We start from the raw sequence: 22449 nt of genomic DNA on the forward strand, positions 1-22449 counted from the left end.
AATATTTATGACTCAGATATTACTAATTCATTATTAATTTTCAGTTCGGCTAATCTCAGATGTCAGATATCATTACTAAACTTCAAAGGGTGGAATGGGCAGAGAAGCGGTGCAGAAGTAATGAGGTGGTACTCGAACCATTTGGGGCTCATATCAGTGGACTATTGATTGATGGTTTGCTAGTGGGTAGAGCGATCTGTTACATAGTGCTTCATCTTTTTCCCTTCTATAGACGGTGTGTTTAAATGGTTCACATTGAAAACCTCTATGCCAAGTTAGTACCCGGCATGTGTTGGGGTAGTTTTCCTTTACTATAAACGTTTCATCCGAACATCTCCTGCTGACTTTTTAAACCTCGTGCATATTGTAAATATCTAAAGATGTTCGTAAAATGTGTTGAATCTGATTCCTAAGAGTGAATCTTCTTGGTAACACTAACTCCCACTGGAAGTTGTTTGAGCACTGCATCGCTATCCACACCTATAAAGTATACATTACTGACCTGCTAGTGTGGCTATGCAAGCTTTTCCTCTATACACATGCTCACATTCCTGACCTACACTGTATATCCACCATTCCCTCTTAAACTCCTCCTCTGTGGTGATTGGTTTCTGTAGGCGCTCACATGACAACATCGGAAGGTCATGGGTGGGTGGAGCTGTGAAACTCAATAAGCAGCTCAACATGTGATAGTGTTATATGCTAACTAAGGCATAGCAACCCTCCTCAGTGGTTTTGATCCCCATAAGAATGAACCTAACAGACACAGGCCCCTGACTCACAGCTTAATGGTAGAAAGCTTTTCCTGTGAAGAATGAATTTTGTCTGCTCCCGAACTCATGGTGCTGCTGCTGTACATTTGTGTAACTCTTTGAGTAGAGTTTGGTGATGAGGACAAAATCCAATGCCACTACATATTAAAACATCATTTCAGCAAGAATATTTTAAATGCATACTTTGAGAGAATTGTACAGTACATGAAAATATAATTACCAGCTTTGAAATTATTGTGAAGCAGGGGGAGGCATGCTTTGCTTATTTTGCTCATCTTTAACATGTAAATAGGTAAAGAAAATGTTGAGTCATTGAATTGAAGTGTGATACTCACATTTCTACCAATATCCAACAGCCAGTAATTCCCACATTCACTTTAGTCTGTACAGAAGTGTTTTCAAACGTGTCTTCCTGGATTCTTTTTCTAACTTGTGCATGTTTTAAAGCTTTCCTGCAAGTTGACGGTCATCTTAAGCTGTTATTTGTATAATTGCAAATGCTTTTTAGGAATGCACAGAAAACCAGATGGCTAGTGAATTCCATATTTAAACAGCCATGGTTTATTATGGATAAAAGAAATGTAATTTATTTTTCAACAAGTATTGCCCAAAACTTATAAACAGAATAATATATCACGCTCCCCTGTTGAGCTGTAATGCAGCCTTTCAGATCAGGAAAAAAAAAACAAAACATTTGAGCAATTTTGCAAGACTACTGTATCCAACAGTCATAGTTAGTCTTATATCACAGTATTATACTCATATATTTTTCAGCTCCAGCATTCAGGGATGCTGAATTTTTGTTAGCCATCATTTCACATTACATGTCAGATAGTAGAGACATTTGTGTATTGACACCGTGACCCCATTTCAGTGTCAGCTGAAGCGAACCAGGTGTAAACAGATGCACATGTTAGTGAAACTCAGTGGACTGCCTTCAGCATCATGCACTTCTTCATGCTGCTTGACTCAAATCGAGAGGGAGACATTGCCAGAGTTTGTTGTGGCTAATATGCTTATTTCTGTCAGCTCAATTGACAACACTTATCCGGAAACCTGACAATGAGTCACAATGAGAAGCAAGGAACTGGCATCACCTTTAACGGAGTCCTGTGTGTTTTTGTGTGTGTGTTGTACATAGGTTTATGTTTATGTGTAGGCTTGTGTATGTTTACTTGTATGCAGTGTTTGTGCATCTGTCTCTGTGAGCATAACTGTGAGTGGCTGGGCGGGTAATGGCAGGATGGAATTATGGTAGCGGGCTGTCACACCCACACCTCTCCCTCTGTGTGCTGCGGTGTCAGCCTGTCTCATCAGTGTGTTGAGACGTGTGGCTCACAGTGAGATTTCTGTCTCAGGACGGGCTTGGAAGGTATTGTGTTGTCCACTTTGTTCCAGGTCAGGTGTGTACACAGTGCAGTGTGTGGGCATGTGCCTGTGTTGACATGATTCTCCTCAGTGACTGGGGGTGCACTTTGGGTGCCTGCATCTGTTACATGCGGTGCTATCACTCTGGACACATGAGGTTTGAGGAGGACACATGTCTGGGAGTCACAGGAAGAATCCCTAACGTTGTTAGAACAGTGATACCTTTCTTCTGAGATCTGACATGGCATTTTGATAAACAAGTCACATCTGTCCAATGCCAGCGTTTGTGAAACCTTAGACCTAACCTGAAAGTAAAGCCTGCACTATTTTACTTAAATCTGTTTTCACTAGTTAGATGTTCCCCTCTCATGTCCTCTCAACATGTGTTACTGTAAAATGCACATGAAATTTAGAAATGGTTGTAAACCTGTTAAAACCTCTGTGAAATATTTGTTATAGTTGATCGTAATGCTGATCATTCCGTCTGACTGGTATTTTTACAGACAATGGCATGTGTTACATAAATACCATCTTCAGCAGATCTGTGTTTAAGTATGGTGCTTAAAATATTCACAGAAATAGAAACTACTACAATACAACAGCTTTGTAATAATTCCCATCTTTACCAGATTCAGTTCTTGTTTTTGACTTTGTCAGAGAGTTGTTGATTCAACTCTATGATCATTTTGGTCACTGCTACTGTTCTATTGAATTACATTATGATAAAGGTATATATATATATATTTTTTTTGAGAATAGTGTCATGTCAAATCCTGTATGGGGTTGAATAGTTCTTGTTGGTGTCATAGTTTCACTTAACTTTAAGACTGCACCATCTGGAATGTAAAGTTCTGATTTTTTTTTTTTTATTGCAGCTATTGATGCATTCAGAGGAAAGCCACAAGTGAACAGGGAAACCAGTTAATCTGTAACACTGGTACTTGACTCTGTCCTTCATCATTGATAGCTTCCTCCTCAGACCTGACAAGTATAGCATAGCAACACAAATAATGCTTTTAATGATAAGCCTTAATTAGCTTGCACATTATCCTGCTATGTTGTCTTTTCACCCAGCTGCCTTTTTAATTTCAGGCCTTTAATTCACATTAACCCAGCTGGGGTCATATCCAGGTCTACTTATTAGATAATCTAAAGACCAGTGAAATACTGACATTACTCTTTGATATACCTAGTAGAATATCATATTTTTTTAACAGATAAATTCCTGACATTAGACTTAAGTTGAATTTTAGCCTACATTTAAGAAAAGAAGTGTCGATACTGGACTTGAGCATTGAACATGAACCTCAGCTACCTGTGCATGTGTGTGTATGTACAGTATGTGTGTGTCTGTGTGTATCTGAGGGGGTATGTGCTCACCCAGGCTATGTTGGTGATGGCAGGCGTTTTGCATTTTAATGACAAATCAAGTATGCTAACTCGCGTTTTAAAACGAAAGTGCTCTAAATGTCGCCCGGCTGTCAAAATGAGATGTAAGTAGTCTGATGAAAAGAGAACAAAGAAGACAAAGTAGGGAGGCCTGGTACACTGAGAAATGAAATAAAACCTTGTATGGCCTGTCAGCTGTGTCGTTTTATATTCATATCTAAAGAACATTATAGTATTACTCCGCCGCTCATGGCTCACTCATCTGTCTCTTTTAATTCGTCACAGGCGCCGCTCTGTCTTTCAAGTTGCTGTATGTCAACACGGGAAGGGGCCTGCTAATTGACAAATGAGTGTCACAGACATCAAGTGCTCCTTTTTTTATCCAAGATAGGTAGACTCTGGTTGTTTGATGGTGAGCGGGGGGGGGGCGGGACTCTGTTATTGGCAGAATCCCAGTAAGAGGCATTAGACTGGTCCTAGAATGAGAAGTGACAACGGGAAGAGAGCCTGTCATTGTCTTGCCTAAGTGTTCAATCTGCAGAGATGCCGGTATGCAGATAAAGTGTCAGTTAGGAGGAGAGGATATGAAACATCGGCAGTATGAAGTCCTCAAATCACTTAACTGGTAGCATGGTGTGTGCGTGTGTATGTGTCTGGTAATAGTGGTAGCATACTCTGCTCTGCTGAGGAAATATATTCCATATCCGATCTATCAGGCCTGTTTAGGCCGATATACTCGGATAACCTGATCTGTGTCTCATAAATTAAGGGGGATGCGGGGCTCTTCCAGCCCTAAGAGATTTAAACCAGAGGGATGAGAAGGACAAGGCCTGGCAGGAAATAACTTATTCATAACAAGGACATTGATATTTTGTATCATTCTGTGGTATTAGGGGAAAAAAACAACCTTTTAAATTTTCACTGGTGTACTACCCTCAGGAAAGTGATGAAATGACATAAAGCTAAGGATGCTTAATGTAGAGAAAGGTGATATCTCAAATGTACTCCATGTATTGCGGCTTGTTCTACGTGTAAATGACTTTATTGCGAAGACTGAGAAAAAATTGTCCGTAATTTTCTTTTTTAAGTCACCAGCAAGAGACTTGATTTGGCATTTAGTTTCTTCTCTCGCTCTCTCAGATACCAAAAACAAAAGAACTCACATATATAAGTCACACAAGCTTCCCTGGACACCCAGACCACCCTCTTGGGCGAGTATGTTTGTGACGTATATATGGGTGAATCGTGTGGGGTTTTTTTTTTTTTTTTTCTATCTGGAGGGAACATGGAAAGTGCCTGGAGAGAGCGAAAGAATTGAAGCGCCAATGCGAAAACAAAACTGGTTCCGAAAAGAAACTGAGCACTGAATCCATCGTCTGGCAGTGGTTTGTGTTTCACAAGGAAGATGTTGAACAAACAATGAGTTATCTGCAAAATATTCAGCAAAACCATTGCTACCAGAAGTAGCAGTACCACAAATGATACCCACTACTAAACGAAGAATGCCCAAAACTAAAACATCTGAATGTTTCTTTTTTTAAAAAAACATTCTTGTTTATATCCATCAGTGGTTTCTCTTGGAATAGTTTCAAACTTGCATGCAAAAAAGGGAAAATCACAACTGAGTGAAATTGAACGAAACTGTATTTATTCAAACCAGGCAACTGCACACATAGGCTTTTAACAGCTGTTAAATGAAACTAAATAATGGAATGTTGTAGGTCTACACATTGTAGAGCTCAAGCTCAACTAAGACCCTTTGCAAGAAAGGAGCTCAGAGCAACAGAAGAAGGAATTCAGCAAAAAGAACCCTGAGAAAGAAATTTCAAAACAACATAAATTAAAGTGCACTTTTTGTGTGCGATGTTTGTGGCAACAGGTCATTTCAACAACGGTAAAATAAAAAAATAACATAGTTGTGTGTGAATCACTGAGGCAGAGGTCCAGGCTGTCACTGTGACAAACTATGGTCCCAAAAATAAAATTGTAGGTCTTCCTGTATGATGAATTAAACATGTGATTACCGCAGCTGCTTGTAGATGTGTGTCTCTTCCACTGATTTCACATTTCAATATCGACCATATTGACAATCCTAACGTAAGTTTTTAATGACACGCACTCACACATGAACACACATGCTCATACTCCTGTGATGTGACCGTTCTTGTTCTGCAGAGTGGTTTGTCACAGTATTTGACACAGGGTCTACTGGAATCATCCTACAGGTGTGATTGTAAAGGGTTATCGAGGGTTAATGAACGGTGCTTTAGAGGACATTTCAACATATCAATATATATTGTGCATCGCGATATTACCTAAAAGTATTGCAATATTGCTTACCCAGCCCTTAGCTTGGATGGCTTGTCTTGTTACTCAGTCTCTCCAGTTTGAGGTTATATCAGCAAAAACTTTTCTTGTTGTTGAGGACAGATAAAACAGTACAAACAAGGGCTTGAGTCCTACAGTGAAGGAGTAAAGAATAATTTGGTTTATTTATCATATTTTAGACAGTTTGGAAAGGCTCAGTTGTTGTGTTTTTGGATAGGTCTTTAAAAGGTTCTGGGATAGGCATCTGACACAAAACCTCTCCCTGCTTTAAGTTAATTAAGACAACCATCCTCCAGTGTAACTAAAAGCCAGTAAAAATCTCTTTTAACTGTTTTCTTTTTCTTTCTTTTTTTAGCAAAATGACTAACTTGTACATGATTATAATATTGAAAGTTCTCCCACAAACCGCAACCAAACCACAATAATGTGGCCTTCATTATGTCTTCAATCTGTAGTCCAGTGTTTTTGTGTTTTCTGTTTCCAGTGGTGTATCTTCACTTAAGATAAATTTGCTTTAATATAAATTTGCCTGAAGGGCAGATGATGTTCTCAGATGAACTACATATTTTATTCTCATATCCTCACCAATGGATCTCATCAGCTGTGGCACATGTGCTCTCAAGGGCGAGCGTTTGTTGAAACCTGCCGTATGATTTGTTTCTATACATCTGGCATTGTGTTTTTTGAACACATGCTATATACTAAACTATGTGCATAAACTGGATAGACTGAATTTGATCTTCAGTTGCTTGAATTAGTCACTAATTTAGGAGCAGAGAGCATCATCTGATATTATCAGCGCAGGTCTCGTCCTTGTACAAAGGATAGTACATCACACTGCACCCAGCATTATATATTTTTAGTGACAGTAAGAACGTACTGTAGACAGCCAAACAAATAGGCAAGCAATCGCACAATCAAGGTCTTCCACCCTTCTGTTTTTTTGCAAGGTTGCTGTGGTTTCACTCATGGATATCCCACGTAAGTGGAAATATTTTCTTACTACTTCTGCCAGCCTTGTTTAAGGAAGTTGTGAGTACAACCGTGGCAGCAACCTATCCAGTGAGACTGCGCAACAGTCCTTGATCTTGTCCGTAGCATTGCAGAAGTACACGTGCATGCAACTGTGAGTTATACATCAGTTCTCTCAAGAGACAGCTGTCGAGAGTGTCAAGCAACAAAGGATAAAGATAAATATGGCAGACTCTTGTTTGTGTTGGCAGATATTTACTTGGCTGACCAAATTCACTAGAAGAGCATAATGCAAAAATCTGTGATTTATGAAGTTTGCTTTAGACAGTGATGGTCTGAAGATTTGATTGTGAGACATGTTCAAGCTGCTTCTGTTTTTTGGCCTTTCTCTGTTGTTTGGTAAATTGTATGCAGCACTCTTGTCTTGGTGTCTTATAAACCCATGTGAGGCACAGTAATAAAAAATTCATCCATTCATTCATTCTGTGAAGGATTGTAAACGAATTCAGGACCAAAGCCAACAATGTGTAAATCTGTCTGTACCTTCCAACTTCCTACTTCCCTACTCTGTCTGTGACACTCAGTCCCAAGAAGCCTGAAATATAGATTTATCTTTAAAAAGGGCTCCAGAATTTTCTAAAACATTACATTTGCTGGGGACTATTTTCAGCAGTGGATTAATACACATTTGGTGCTCTAGTGAGTTTTAAAGCAGCAGAGCTGATGCAAAATAAACAACAGTGCCCTTGTTAATTATAATGAAGGATCATGTCATCCACTGTAACAGTGTGGCGCACTGATGTGTTTTTAACAGTTTTTGACAACAATGGAGTCTATGGCAGGGAGAAATAAGCTATATCAGGCTTTGGCTGCAGAGACAATACTGGTTAGTAGGATCAATATACTGCTGGTTTTAGTTCCTTTGGTTGCTCTTTATGGCATTTTTTGACAGTGAGAAAAAAATAGAAGCAATCCTTATCCTCTAAGACAGCCGAGCAGCTAGTCTATCAGTCTCTTTACCCAGACTATAACATTTACAGTATAAATCTTTATCTCTCTGTTAAAACACAACAAAAGCCAACTGAACCATCTGTTAATCACTGTCAGGAGCCGCCATTGGCCTTCCAGAGCATCCCACAATCTCCTCTCTTCTTCAATCTAAGGCCATCTTTGGGTTTAGGATTCTGAATGGAATGGAACATCTTTATGTTTCTTTTGTTCACATTATATACTGGGCAGTGATGCCATTCCTTTTATGACTGCGTCACATTTTTTATTGTATATCCCAAGACGGATGGCGTGCCACTGACACAGAGATTTACAGGCCTTCAGCTTGCAGTGGCAGAGCTTTAGAAGGGCCTGCTGACATCTAGCCAACACTTTGGAGGAGGAGAATAAAAGCTGACATTTTATTGGCTTTAAGAGAGAAGGAGAGCGAGAGAGAGAGAAGAGTTGGGGGGACAGAGAGGAAAGAAAGGAAAAGAGATTCTGTTTCTGTACTTTATATTTTTCAGCACTGCCAGCTGTCACAGGGACCTTGCTAAAAAGAGGGGATTTATTGGGTATTATTTAGAAACTTGTCAGTGGTAATGACTACAGCTATGATTTCAATTATCACCCACTAAATATAGCTTAATTCACTGCCTTGCTGGCCATAATGAGCCGCCCTGACATCATTTTTCAAAAATTCGATACCATGCTATTTTAATATTTTATGTTGACCACCGATTTAATTTTCCTCCCTGGCGCTTGGCATGTGGCAAGGTCCCACTCCCTCATGCGCAGTTGGATAGTCAGAGCTATTGAGTTCAAAGCTGTCCCAGGGATATATTTTTTCCATTGACAGAAATCCAATTAGTTTTAGTACACAGTCTGGCTGAATAAAAAGGGTCTTAAAATCTACAATATGTTTCCTTAGCGTTTTAGCAGAGTGCAAAGCCAGTGATGGATCTTTATGATTTGACCTGATGGGGCCCAAGTGGACATACTCCCTTTTCTATTTTGGCAAGTGAAAAACAAACTGTCCATATGTCTTACTCATTTTGATGGGCATAGCAGAGTCTTTTGATATTGCGTAAACATCTACTGTACAGTGCATGCACTGGCTAAGATCTTGACTCTCGTGCATATTTAAACACTTATTAAATACTTTACAACTACTACACAAATTCTGCTGAAACACCATGTAAATATGAGAGAGGGAAAAAGTCTGATGTATAATTCATTAGTGACATGTTTAGTAAGTAGACGATTTGGGGAGAGTTAATGTGTACTCAGGTTTTGACATGAGGGTGTGTTTTTTTTAAGCGAGCATTAAAGGGGAGATGATTAGGACTGGCACTTGGCTGTCAATAACAAGCTTGGTGCTTGAAGTTGATGATGAGGGTGAATTTTGATATTGTAAAGCTGCTTCCTCATCTTCAATCCTCTCCCGCTGCTGCACTGGTTTTAAAGTACATAACACAAAGTCATTTAGGATACCCGCCAACGATTAGGACCATTCCATGTGAGCGTTTTCTTATCAAAAAAAAAAAAAAAATTTTTAAAAATGAAAAAGCGAACAGGGTGCAAACTTATGTTTGAAACACAGCCTGTGTCTCTTTTAGCCCATAACTCAGGCGCTGTTTATGTTCACCCCATCACACTTACCCATCTTCCAGATTGATGATGTAAGCAACTGGAAAGCATGGAACATATTAGGACAGAGCATGGAGAGGGGCAGCCATACTTCTACTTCACTTGGCTGAGTCCCAAATGGAAAAAAGGGGGGAAGAAAAGGTTTGGAGCCTGTTTTGGAAGAGGAACAAAGGAGCTTCCTTTGGTATGGTCTAGGCAGTTTTGGTCGCTTCATGGCTTTCACTCTCCCACAGTATTTCCTAGAGGGCCCAGGGGTGAAAAGTGAAGACAGATACATGCGTGTATTCATGCCAAGATTTTAGAGGATGATTGCAGTTTTTGCCATGTTTTGAATTTTAAGGGATGATTTTTTTAAGAGGCCTGCATGATAAATGTTGTCAGGAGATGAATAAATCCTATGACCATAAAATGCAGTTGGAAGCTGTTATTAGAGGTAGCAGCTCTTGAAGTCCTCGTGATTGCTAAAAGAATTTTCTGCTACATTTTGGTGAAGATGAGGGTGTGATATAATAATCTTTTAACCTCCATGATTTGAGTCAAGTTTAATCATAGTTTGCCACTCTTGAAGTGAAGTGCAGGCCATCTTATTTGCTTGCTCTGCAATCTCAGGTCCCACAACAGCCTTCGTGGGTGAATCCTCTTTTATTTTTTTTGCACTCCTGTAGAATGTTTAAACCATCTCAGGCCCTGGACAGCTGTGCCACATTCTCAGCACAGCTGTAACTCATTTCCTGTTTCCATTTCGGATAAACTTACTCACATCTTTCACAGCTTTCACTTATAAAAACCACTGACTGTCCTTCCAAGCCGCCATCCCAAGAACTTGATATTGGTCAAACAGGAAGATTTGTGGGAGATAACGGTCCCTGTGCTCTCACCCTGCTGCACTCTTGTTCTCTTCTTTCCTCTATTATTTTAACTTGGGTATAGTCTGTATTTACTTGTTCCATTTGCGAAGCATGAAGAATAAGTTTAGAAAACTGTACTTGGGAATGTGCTCAGATATCAAGGGCAAGCTATGGCTTTTTTGAGGCTACATCTGACATCCATCAGCATGGAAATATGTTTTAATGGTCAGGCAGGCTGCAAGACATCAGTAAGCTGTTGCCTCACTTTTCCACCCAGGGACGTATTGAGATAAGAAACAGTGACGGCATGTTTCATGTTCATGCTGCTGACACGTCTGTGCTGGAAAACTACAAGGAACAACCCTTCCATTTCGGGGCCAGCAGTCTGTGTAGTACAGTATTCTTATTCTCTGTTTTCCCTCATAAAACACTGTCTATCCATTAGGATAAATGCATTGACTCCCATCATAGTGGTTACTGCTGACTGCACCATTAGCTGACAGTATGATTATGTGAACAGACCAAACAGTCTTCTGATCTTCTCTGTCTGTCCAGACGTTTGGTGATGTTTAAGAGTTTCTCCCCAGTGGTAATGGTGAGATAGCTTTTGTACCGGGGGCACTGCAGAGTTTCTTTATTTTCTCCCTCTGTCTGGATCTCGGGCCCCTGGGTCCTCCAAAGCTCAGAACATGTCTGTACTCAGATGTTTCAAAACACCAAACAGCAGAGGAAGAGGAGGAGAAGGAGGAGGCAGAGGAGGAGGAAGAAGAAGGGATAAAGGAGAGACGAAGGGAAATGGGAGGAGGGCAAGGAATCCTCATAGGGACTAAGTGTACATGTACACGCAGACCAGGCAGAGAGGCCCAACAGGGTCTGTAGACTTGTGATCTGAGGGCCGTTTGTGTGTCAGTCAGATCAAAGTCTTTTGAAGACAAGGAGAAATCCCTTTACCTTCTCTGACTATGGCAACCCTTACTGGCAGCTAGGTAAAAGGAGGGGGTGATAACAGAGGGCTACAGTGAAATGCTTCAACTTGAGATGGTTTTCATTGTTTTGTTACACTTCAGATAAAACATACATTGGTCCTAAGACATTTTCATTCATACAGCTCTAGGCTTGTTGTTTTGGGTAGTATGAAATGTATACATGTGGCTGTGTATGGTCAATAAATATGACCACATTCATTTTAAGGCATTTGCATTCATAAATATACCAACTGTAAACAACTAAAACCATCGCCAAGGAGTTGGTGAAGCATTTCATACAAAACTGCTGTGCTGCTTTGTAGCACAAAGGAATTGAGCTCTGATTTGCTTTAATATGTGAACATGTATTTGTTCCCAGACAAATATACAAGGAGGTGATTTCAACCTGATGTTTTTTTAACCTGGATTTTGTGTTTTCACACATCAGAGCATCATGGCGGTCTCTTCCTGTGAGAAGACATTCACAGTTCACAGTAAACAAGGTCCTCTTAAAGTCAGATCAGCTCAGAATATGAAGATCTGATTAGAAAATACAGAACAAAAACATATTTCTCTTAAAAACAGGGAAAGCACGAATGACCCTGATTATGCTGTTGATATATATTTTTTGTATTTTGGATAAATAAAAGCCCTCCGTAAACTTAGTAGCAGTGCTGTGTTTTAATTATATTTATTTCTCAGATGCAGTGGTAATGGTTACACACAATCTGTGGCTGCATACACCGTTTTCCTGTCTGCACATTGTGACTGCATATTGTATGGGAAAAAATCACTTAATTGGTAGGTGACAATGTTGATACACCATCACCTTGGAGTCAGGCGGTTTTGTTAATGGCCCAGTGACAACTGTTGGCTTTGTTTGCAGTTAGATTATCCAGCCTGTTTTCCTCGCACAGTTTGACCAGGAGCAGCACGGTTGCTATCGTTTGCAGACATTTATGGCTATTCTTGAGTACATACTGTATCTTTATGACCTTTTGTTATGATTTCAGAATGGTTTGATCATGGGAGCATGTGTGTGTGTGTTTTTTTTTTCTTTTCTTTTTTTTTTTTTTTAAAGCTTCAGCTTATCAGCTAAACGCCTCCCTGTCTATCTTAATTGGCTACTGATGAGGCTATATGACAGTTTAAGTCATTAAACCAAGCCAAGTGGTTAAATTACTTCTAATTAACACCACATATTAATCTGTAGCGTGAATCTTTACACGTATAGTGGTGACCATCTGGGGCTACAGTAAGGCAACTAGGAATCATCAGAACCAAGCTGAACATACAGTAGACCTATATATCTATATCTATATATACAAACACACACACACACACACACAGCTGTTCCTTTCACGGTGTGCCAGACAGTCCGTCACTCATACTCACCCCCTCACGCTGAGACCATGTAGTGAGTGTATCCTTCCATGGGCCTGGCTGTTTAAATTAATTATTAGTTTTATAGCGAACCCTGAGGCCTCGCACAGGCAGCTAATCCCTGCAGACAGCTAATCCGACCCCGCGTTACACAAAATCAATGCTGGTCTTTGGTGTTGGCATGCCATCAGGGCACGGGGACACATGTCAGACAGGCCTCCTGATTTTTTCATGAGGTGTGTTTTTGAAGTAGTAGAGCCAGTGGAGGATGCTCGAGGTACCCAGAATTGAAAAGAATATCCGGAAGCGAGAAAAAGCTTGTATGACCAAATTTCTCGTGGGGGAGTGATGCAAGTTCCTGGTTTTTGTTTTTTGTGCATTGAAAATAGATAAGAGCTTGTGTAAAAAATTATATTCAAGTCCATATGGAAAGCATGGAATAATAATATTTCTGATCAAAGTAGTAGTAATTATAGGCCTGATAAAAAGATTGTGTAACTGAGTATTGTGTATTTTTTAGAGTGTAACACCAGCACAAGATACTGGTTGTCTCTCTATCTTGCAGTGGTAACTGTGGTAACTGGTGACTGTTATATTAAGACCATCAGTGACCTTCTGGCAACCTCTGTGATAATGGATGTGTGTGGTGGCTGAGTGTCCTGCAATCATCAAGGATTTGAAGGAATTTTGTTTGCAGTGACTGAGTGCAGATGCGGCAGAGGGGATGGGTCATGATTTTCAAATTTTTCGAGAAGTTAAATTATAAATAGTTGCATAGTTTCTGACTATTGTCTTGCCTTTAAAAAAAATTCGTCGTGAATGGTCAAATAATAGTTTCCAGTGAATATTGAATAGTATTTTTTGCTTGAAATGTCCATTCCTGTTGACTAGTCTGAGTTATGTCATTCCTGTGATTTTCACTGGTTTGGTGGCTGAGGATCAGAGCCAGTTGAGTCGTGTTGTAAACATCAGGCTATTCTGTTTGCCAGATAATTTGATGAAAGGAAGGGATTGGAACAGTCATTTTGAAAATGTCAATTTGTGTCTTTTTAGTAATAAATCTTATTTATTTATTTATTTTTTTGACCCAAGATGAGAACATCCCATTTTGTCTTGGTAATGATACAGACAGTCTGTGTTTTGAGATCAGTTTAATATCTTGTCAGATTTGATACACTGTCAAAATTGAAACCACCATCCATTTTCTTTGTCAGGGTTTAATACCATTCAGAGAAAATATGAATATTTCTCATTCCTCAGTCTCATTTCATATTCTCAACTGTCTGTCAGTAATTGGAGGAGAGAGAGAGAGAGTGAGTGAGAGAGAGAGAGATGATCTGACCCAGTCCCCTACTTTTTTTGCACCTCTCATTCTGCCTATTAGTTTTGGATTACCAGCTTTCTCTCTCTCTCACTGAGACTGGCAGCTGAAGATAATAGCTTTCATAATGTGTGGAGTTTCATTCCAAGCTCCTCTGTGTTTCTCTTTATGAGAGAACAAAAAATGTCAAGCCCAGTCAGTCTATTCATTTCCTCTATTGGGAGATTAATGAGAGGAACAGTGCTGTCTCAAGCCTTTTGTGACAGGCTTCAAAGTCCCTGTACAGGAGGACTCTTGTCTGTTCGTCTGTGGAGTTCACACAGGCTGGCATTCATTTGCGTTTGGACTGTGGTAGCTGATTAGGCAGGCTCGCACATGATCAAAAATATATGCTAAAATTATCCCCACATTTGCTGCCCATTTTGTTTAACACTGATAAAGTGATCAGAAATGATACTATAGATAAGGTCTCGCTCAGGCTGTTAAAGGATTTAACTCACTTAGCAAGTGATTTAAATGTTTACAACCTCAGACTTAAACACTAAATGTAGTTTGATGCAGGTTTGACTTCATGAAGTGAAACCTTTGTGGACTGACCGTGGCTCTGATGGGTGGGGGGAGTGCTGCTAATAAGGAAATGACGTAGACAGAAATATCTTGTGTCTAGTCATGAGACCTGTGGGTTAGACCATTCGTTCCCCTTTCTTATCTAGAACACAAGGAGACATTCATTGTCAGGAGAATTTAATATTCTGACTCCTGTCTATCACCGAGGCATTGGATATGCTTTCAAACTATGCGGCTCTTTCCTTGCTGCTTATCATTTTGATATTTTAATTACATTTTATATGTTAACCATGGATCTTATCATATAGAGACCAAATATATTGTCACCTGTAGAACTGCTAAATTCATCTTGTGTACACACATCTATATACATAATGATTAACATAAGGTTTGTGAGGCTGTCTGTTCTGATATGTAAAATGTGTTTTGAAAAAAATGGAAATGGAGTAAAGATGAACAGTTCAACCTCCCTAAGGCCTCTAATACAGTGCTGTATTTATAATGAAGCCTTATAACTATAAATTTACGTACATATAAAACCTTGAAATTGAACAGAATCCGGAGTTTTGCAGATGTTCATCTGCTGCTCCAACCCCATGCAGTCCATGAAATACCAATAAAAACTCTTGTGACCTTATGAGCTACGCCAACTTCTCATCATATGACTGACAACACAAACAGAATCATCGTAAACAGTCATCGTAACTGTCATAGCTTTTTGCTTGAGAGCTCCTTTACTGTAAGCAAAGACTGTCTTTGCCTGCAAGACATGCTGTAGTCTACTTATTTAGGCCATGCCCCCATTTTTATTCATTGTAGAGGTGTCTAAGATTACTGGACTTTAGGATAAGAAATTGTGTTTCTCCAGTCAACTGCTGCAGTTAAGAAAAGCTTTTTTTCCCTTTTATGTTTAAAAAAAAATCAGGCAACTCTCGGCACTGACAGTAAATTTAAAAAAACTGGTTGCTCAAATGCACGTCATTGCACTTACTGTCACTCATTTCACTCTCGTGCTAATTTTAAAGTGTAAGGCTTGTGGATATATTGAAATATCAGCACCGTATATTCTGTCATTCATTTTCATAATTAATTTGTTCGCTCCTAGCTGATCATGGAAGTTGTCAGATTACGTGTAAGGGGCATCCTTTCTTCCTCAAGAAGACCTCTTCCACCGACACAATCAGAGACATATCTGGATGTGAACCAAAGGTCTCTTGTTTGTAGAAATGGTAAAATGCCACATTTTCATTCACAGTGCAAGCTTACAACAGCGTGCGGCTTTTTCCAGGCGCGTAATCATATGCTTTTAGAATATTGCAAATCGTTACTTGCCTGTGCTTATCACTCAGAAATGAAAAAATGTTTTCCCAAACCGTAATAGATGTAATGAATTACTCAAAATGCCTTCTCAGTCATAAATACCAGCCTTATTTTGGCTTTACTTTTGGTCTAACCAACTTCCGGATTAACACTGAACTCCAGTGGGAAACCTTCCTTTGGTGAGAAAGACAAAAAACCAAACACTTACTAGCATTTATAAACATTAATATTTCTTGCCTACACAAAGTTAGGAAAAAGTAAACTAAAAAGAAGTTTTGGAAAACTTTTTTTGTGCTGTACACAGCCAGGAGAGTGGTGTGTTTGCTTTGCATGGCTTTGATTAAAGGTTTTGAGAGAGAGGAGACATTTCTTTTGCTTTATGACTCTCTTTGCCAGCTTGGCAGCAGCACTAGCATTTAAATGCCCATTAACAACCTTTTAACTGTCAAGATCTTTTGAAATATGGATATTTGCTTTCCTCGCTGCTTCAGAGCCACCAAAATTACTTTTAATAGCACAAGTGTTGGTATTAATATGTTCCTTCATGAGCAGTAGGCTAGCCGCTTGTCATTCTAGTGCAAAGGAGTTTGCCAATGATGTCTGATTAGGAGTGCAAGGGGAGATTAATAGATGTTTCTTCCCCTCATTTGTTATCACTCTTTTAGTGCATTGACTGACTACAGCATGTGATAAATAGAGGGAAGCCTCTGCATTTCCTGAGTGTGACACTATCTATCTACTCGTCAGCCCAGCTCCGTGTTGATGCGATGTCTCCTCTGACAGCACATCCAAAGTCAGCTGCCTAGTCCTGTGCAATTTCAGCAGCAGAAGGGAAGGTGTTTGGGATCTGCATTTTAATCCTGGCCTGTTTAATGTTTGCCCCCTGACAATCTGGGCCAGACATCATTTTAATGGTATGTACAGTGATAAAGCCAATAAAATGTCAGAATGATTGATAATCTGAGCATTATAGCAATATGACTTTCCAGTTCTCCTCTGCGCTCCAATGATGGTTTCCAAATTGAATTCTTTATGTGTGCATGCGCGTGTCTGTATGCATGTGCATTCACATTGCATGCATGTGTGCGTCTTTGCTGAACCTTAGGTGAGAAGAAAACAGAAGAAATCTTGTTAGTTTCTTGTGAATCAGTTTTTAGTCCTTATGCAATACATTATTTCCAAAATAACAAACCATATCGGCTGAATAGATTATCTCAGAATTTTTGGCCTGCTTACTGTATTTGTCTGGGAAATATGGATTGGAGTGGGAGCAATTATAAGGAAGATTACCATATTTCTTCTGTTAAATAAATGATATGAAATCTTGCTTTCCTCTGTGTGTCAGAAGCTGTGAATGTATGAACCAGGTCTCTCAGGCCGGTGTGTGTTTCATATCAAAGCTCGCTTATTTTGGTCTACTGGGGATGGATGGGAGGTGGGGGAGAGGATGCCGGTCATATCTCTTGACTTATGAACTTGTCCAAACACAGGTGGACGTTGACACACCACAGACGCTGGTGAAGCAATCAGAAGTTTCAGTTGCATTTTATCTTCAGGCCTTATATTTGATTGTTATACATTTCTCTCATTATGGAATTTGTTAGTAACATCATAACAGTAATTTTCCCATTAGTGTTGTTTTCATCCATTTAAACAGTAACCTGTCTTTTCACTTAGAGCCGTATGCTCACCTCGATTCTTATGGATGAGATCGAATAGCTCTGGTTCATTGATTTATTGCTTGCTATTTGCTAACCAATAGCAATTGGTTTGAGATTGACAACACATGTAGGCCTGTAGCACAGTCAGTGTCTCTATGGACCTATGAAACAGCTCCTTTTATCTTCAACAAAGTCAGAGCAGTCCTGCCTCTGACTGGCAGTCATAGAAAGCTCTTTGTTTTATGTAAATGGTGATTGATGACATGTCTGGCACAGCCTGCAGTTTTTGACAAAAAGTATTGATGGCTGCTCTCAGTAAAGTGTTAGTCCAGGTGACAGAGCAATCCATTTTAAGATGAATGAGAGAGAGAGAGTGAGAGTGAGTGAAAGAGGGGGAGAGAAAGAGAGAGAGACACAGAGCAAGAGAGACGGAAACAGGAAAGTCATCAGCACATTCAGGAAAGAGTTACGTGTTTGTAACTCCAGTTCCGTGATCACAGGCTTTCAAGTGGAATACACACACACACACACACACAGACACACACACACTCTTTAGTTAATGTGGGTCTTGTGACAATTTCAGCACAATTTAAGCAGAAACCGTTGTGTTTCATCTTATAGTTGGTCATTTTTTATTGCCAATAAGAACACAGTGTGCATTATCATTTCCCTCAGCTTGATTCCCTCATTCATCTCCTGAGAACCCAATCCTTTTTGTTTTCTAATGGATAGGACTGTGGAACTCCATGTATTTCTCACAGACCCTGTCCTCATTCACTGCAACACCCACTGAAGAAGATCAGGAAGACAGGAAGTTGATTCTTCAAATATTTCTACTTGACACTCATCTTATTTTTGCATGGTGTGTAAAATGTTTATATAGTAAAAATTGAGTTATAATTTGCATAGAAAGGTCAAAAAGTATCATAGATAATAGCAGACTACATTAGCTGAGTCATGTGACTACCCATGTAGCTAATGCTATTTCCACATATCAGTCAAATGTTTTGAAAAACAAGAGGCAGGAGCATATACATTAGTATGCAGGCTTTTCTGCTCCGTCTGCGCTGCAACGTATTGTTAAAGTGGATGTCCCTGCTCTTTTTAGATGGAGCATCTAGTGGTGACTGTGCGGGATAACTTGTATTTTCAAAATATGCATAGCATTGAGAGCCTTAAAGGTGGTGCAGGTCTTTTATCATTTTAATTCGACTGTTTTGCACATGAAGCACTAAAAATATGTGTAAATCATGTTTTTATCTTCCTGCATTTTGCAGGGAAATAATATATCAAAAGCTCTGAGATGATTATTGCCAAGCCCTGTAATGCAGTTAATACACTTGTATTTTTTTTTTTTTACAAAAGTGTACTTTGTATTTTTGGTAAAGCAAATGTTATGACTGAGGCTTTTGCAGCATTTTAGGCTTTTAAAAACAAAGAATATAGGTTGATTTGGATGTGTATATACTAAAAGATAAATCAACACTTTTGCTCTGCATTCCCAATACTGTGATGCTTTTATGTTGATGACTAAAATAGGCCCCTAAAATTGTACCCAATGAATGTGAGCAGTAAATGAAAAAGCTCTCCTACCTTATCAAAATATACCTGTCAGTTAAGGCTCGTTTATTGCCTGCGGGACTCGGAGCCTTTAGAGCCACTGGATTTGTTTGAGTTGGATAATGGGTCCATGATCCACAGGGGCAACTCCATCCTCTGTACTCCATCTCCTCTCTGACTTTGGGATGATGAATGTAAATTTGCATTTGCACTATATGCTTTTACACTCTACACTACAGTAATGTAATTTCACTAATGGAGCCACTATCAAAGAGAAGTTTACTTTTGGATCTGTGTAGGGAGGAATGTTCAAAGGACAAGCCAGCCAGAAACCGTGGATAGCAGGCAAGTCTGCTAAAAACAAGTCTGCATATGTGAAGAAAATCTATAACAAAAACGACTCCAAAATGGACCTGGTGCTGACGTGTGTCTGACAGAACCAGATTTAACAGATGCTTCAAGGGGACCTTAACCCATGAAATCACGCTGTCCTGCATCCAGAGCCCCACCCTCTAACTGCTGTATAAATAGATTCTCGTGACAGGGTAATTCATCTCTGGCCATGAAAACATCAGCTTTAAAAGACAGCTCGCTGAGACCCTGCGCTTGTTAGGGGCCAGATCAGCAGCCCAGATGCCTGGGATGTAAACTCATGAAGAGAAGATTAATTTATCTGTCATCCCTGACTTTGACAGTTGTTGTAAATTTGACTCTGGCCTCTGCACACGGAAGGGAAGGGAGGGGGTGGAGGTGGAGGGGGGGAGAAAGGAGAGACGAGTAAAGATATGGAGAGGGGTGTGAAGAGGGAGGATGGCATTAACGAGGGAGGGGTAAGATGAGAGGGAGTGTGCGTCAGAAATTTCAAACATACAATATTGACAAGAGAACTCACTCACTCTCTGCTGGATTACATCTACAGCCCACCTCTCCAGATAATGTGTTTGGGAACCTATTGTTAGGAGAATGTTTGGCAGGGATTTTAGCCAACCTTCACTGCCCCTCTCCTTCTAAAAGCCCCCTTCCTCTTCACCAATTTTTTTTTCTCTACTGCTCTTTTCAAGATGGTGGCCACATAAGGCACGCTGGAAAATGAGTAGTGGTGGTGTCAGGGAAGCCATTTGGGGTCTGATTGATGGTAGCAGGCGAACCACAGCGGCCATGTTCTCTGATCTCCCTGTGTGCAAGCCGTGGCTGGCGCTCTCTGAGAAACAGGAGAAGTTTTTTTAAAAGTTAATGCCACTGCCAGACACATTGCATTAAATTTCTCATCATATCTGTGTCAGTGTTTCAGAAAATAGATGATGAATTGGGATGCATGAAATGTTTATCATTTGAGAAGATGATGAGCTGGCTTTGGAAGAAAATTGGAAAGAAAAATATTGATGCAGTCATCAAAATCTTGGTTAGTGTGGCACAGACAATGTACTGTATTTACTTTTGACGTGAATTAATAATTGTAATCGTAATTCAGTTGGCATACATGGATTGAGTTTAATTTTCATGTCAAAGTTTGTAGTTGTAAGCTGATTGATTTACAGGATATAGCCCAAATCACATAATTGCATGTTTCGCACTTCATGCAGTTCTACAGAACAGCAGCTGACTGTTTTTAAAGTCTTGTGTCCAACCTCTTTTTTTTTTTTCCACAGATTTTGATGCCAGCAAAGCTGGCCTTTTTTTAGGATTTATAGAGCTACAGATGTGGATGTAGTTATGGCCTTCAGCAGAGATACAAGACTGGTGCTGTCAATAAAGCACTCCCCTGGGCTTTGGGTTTGCATAAGAATTATGTCCCCTCTTGGCTTCATTTGGCTTCATTTGACCTCTCTCCTTCCAAAGGCCTGCCATGAATGTCACTGTATTTGCAGCAACCATCCTTTCAACTGACGCACACAGTACATTACTAATTTATTTTCTCTGAGCATTTTAGGAGCCTTCACTTTTAAATAGTCCACCTCCTGATTGGATTTGTTTTGCATCTGATCACCACAAGTTTATACATAGAATCTGGTGTAAAAGCCAATCAGTTACATTTGGTTATAAGTTATCAACACCTCCTTATATGTCTGAGCGGACCCAGGGGAAGTTACATATATAGCTCAGGAGATCTTGAGCTTTTATTGTGGATTAGCATGCTAATAGGCTTTCGACTTGATTTGAGAGAGCCTGCTTTCCCCCAGAGAGGGACAGCCTCGAGCCAGGGAGAGGGGTTCTGTATGGGGGTAAGCAGGGAGAAGGAGGGGGAAAGGGAAGCGAAAAGAGAAAGCGGGTTAAAAATGGGGATGTATTGGCGGGTGTAGAGGGGTTGGGGGGGCGGGGGTTGATGGAGGAGGTTTTTGGGAGTGTGGAAGATATTGCCAATTAGCATGTGGAAGGAAAAAGGTTCTGACAGGAGTGGTAACCCAGTCATGATAAATATGGTGACTTAACAGTCTCTCCTCCTCCCCCTTTGTCTGTCAGACCCCACAGCTGTGGACTTAAGAACTCTTTTCACCTAAAAGGAAATCAAAAGATAATCCCAAGTTTGATGTTAGGAGAAACTTTGAGTCGAAGGGGAAAAGGGGTCACCGGTGTATAGGGCAACGGGTTTAAGCTGTAAACCCTTCACAAAAGGTTCTGACAGAGCGAGTTCCTCCCAGTCTCACTGAGTGTATTTGGAAACTTCTGAGCACCTTCTCCGTGCATGACTAAACCTACTGAAGAATAGACAGATAAGGGAACTCGCTGGCTTAAAAGCAAAAGTTTAATTTCCCTACGAAAACAAATATCTGGTATCAATCAACGGAGCGGAATTGAATCCTCTCATCTGCTCCATGTTTGTCAGAATTCCCCTGGATGGTGTAAATAGCTACCTGGGTTTGGCTGATGCTCCTTTCTCATAGTTTTGTCAGCATCAATTGTGGGTATTGTTGGAGTTTGTGGCATCTTATTCCAAGAGGATAATGAAATGAAGTGAAGATTTGTCTGGATATATCATAGAAAGACTTGAATCAGCTCATTTTTTCCTTAGAGTTAATATACAGAGATGTTCTTGAGACTAGGTAAGGCAGGAGGCTGTAGTAAGTGAAGTGGGGCATAACACTTTGCTGTGCTGTACATTTTCATTGTCTCCCATTGACAAAGATGAAGGAGACAATGGAGCTGATCAGCCATTTAACCTGTTAAGCATCTTTCCATTTGTATTGTCTCTATCTCAAAGCCTGGTAACACATTAACATTTATCCAATACATTAAAATTCTTGTCTTATGCTTTCAAGTTCTTTCTGGTTTAACTTGACATGTAATTCATATACATTTATATATATAAGATTTGTTTTGTTTTTTTTTAATTCCACCTATGCAACATATATATGCAAA

The 22449-nt window shown here is 39.9% G+C and overlaps 1 protein-coding gene across 1 annotated transcript in view; it reads left to right on the forward strand.

The window, feature by feature from the left end:
* The window catches only part of lrmda (leucine rich melanocyte differentiation associated), a 203044-nt gene that overhangs the window by 2837 nt on the left and 177758 nt on the right, over nucleotides 1-22449 (forward strand). The window lies entirely within an intron of this gene.

Source organism: Toxotes jaculatrix, chromosome 11 (assembly GCF_017976425.1).
Source record: "Toxotes jaculatrix isolate fToxJac2 chromosome 11, fToxJac2.pri, whole genome shotgun sequence".
NCBI lineage: Eukaryota > Metazoa > Chordata > Actinopteri > Toxotidae > Toxotes > Toxotes jaculatrix.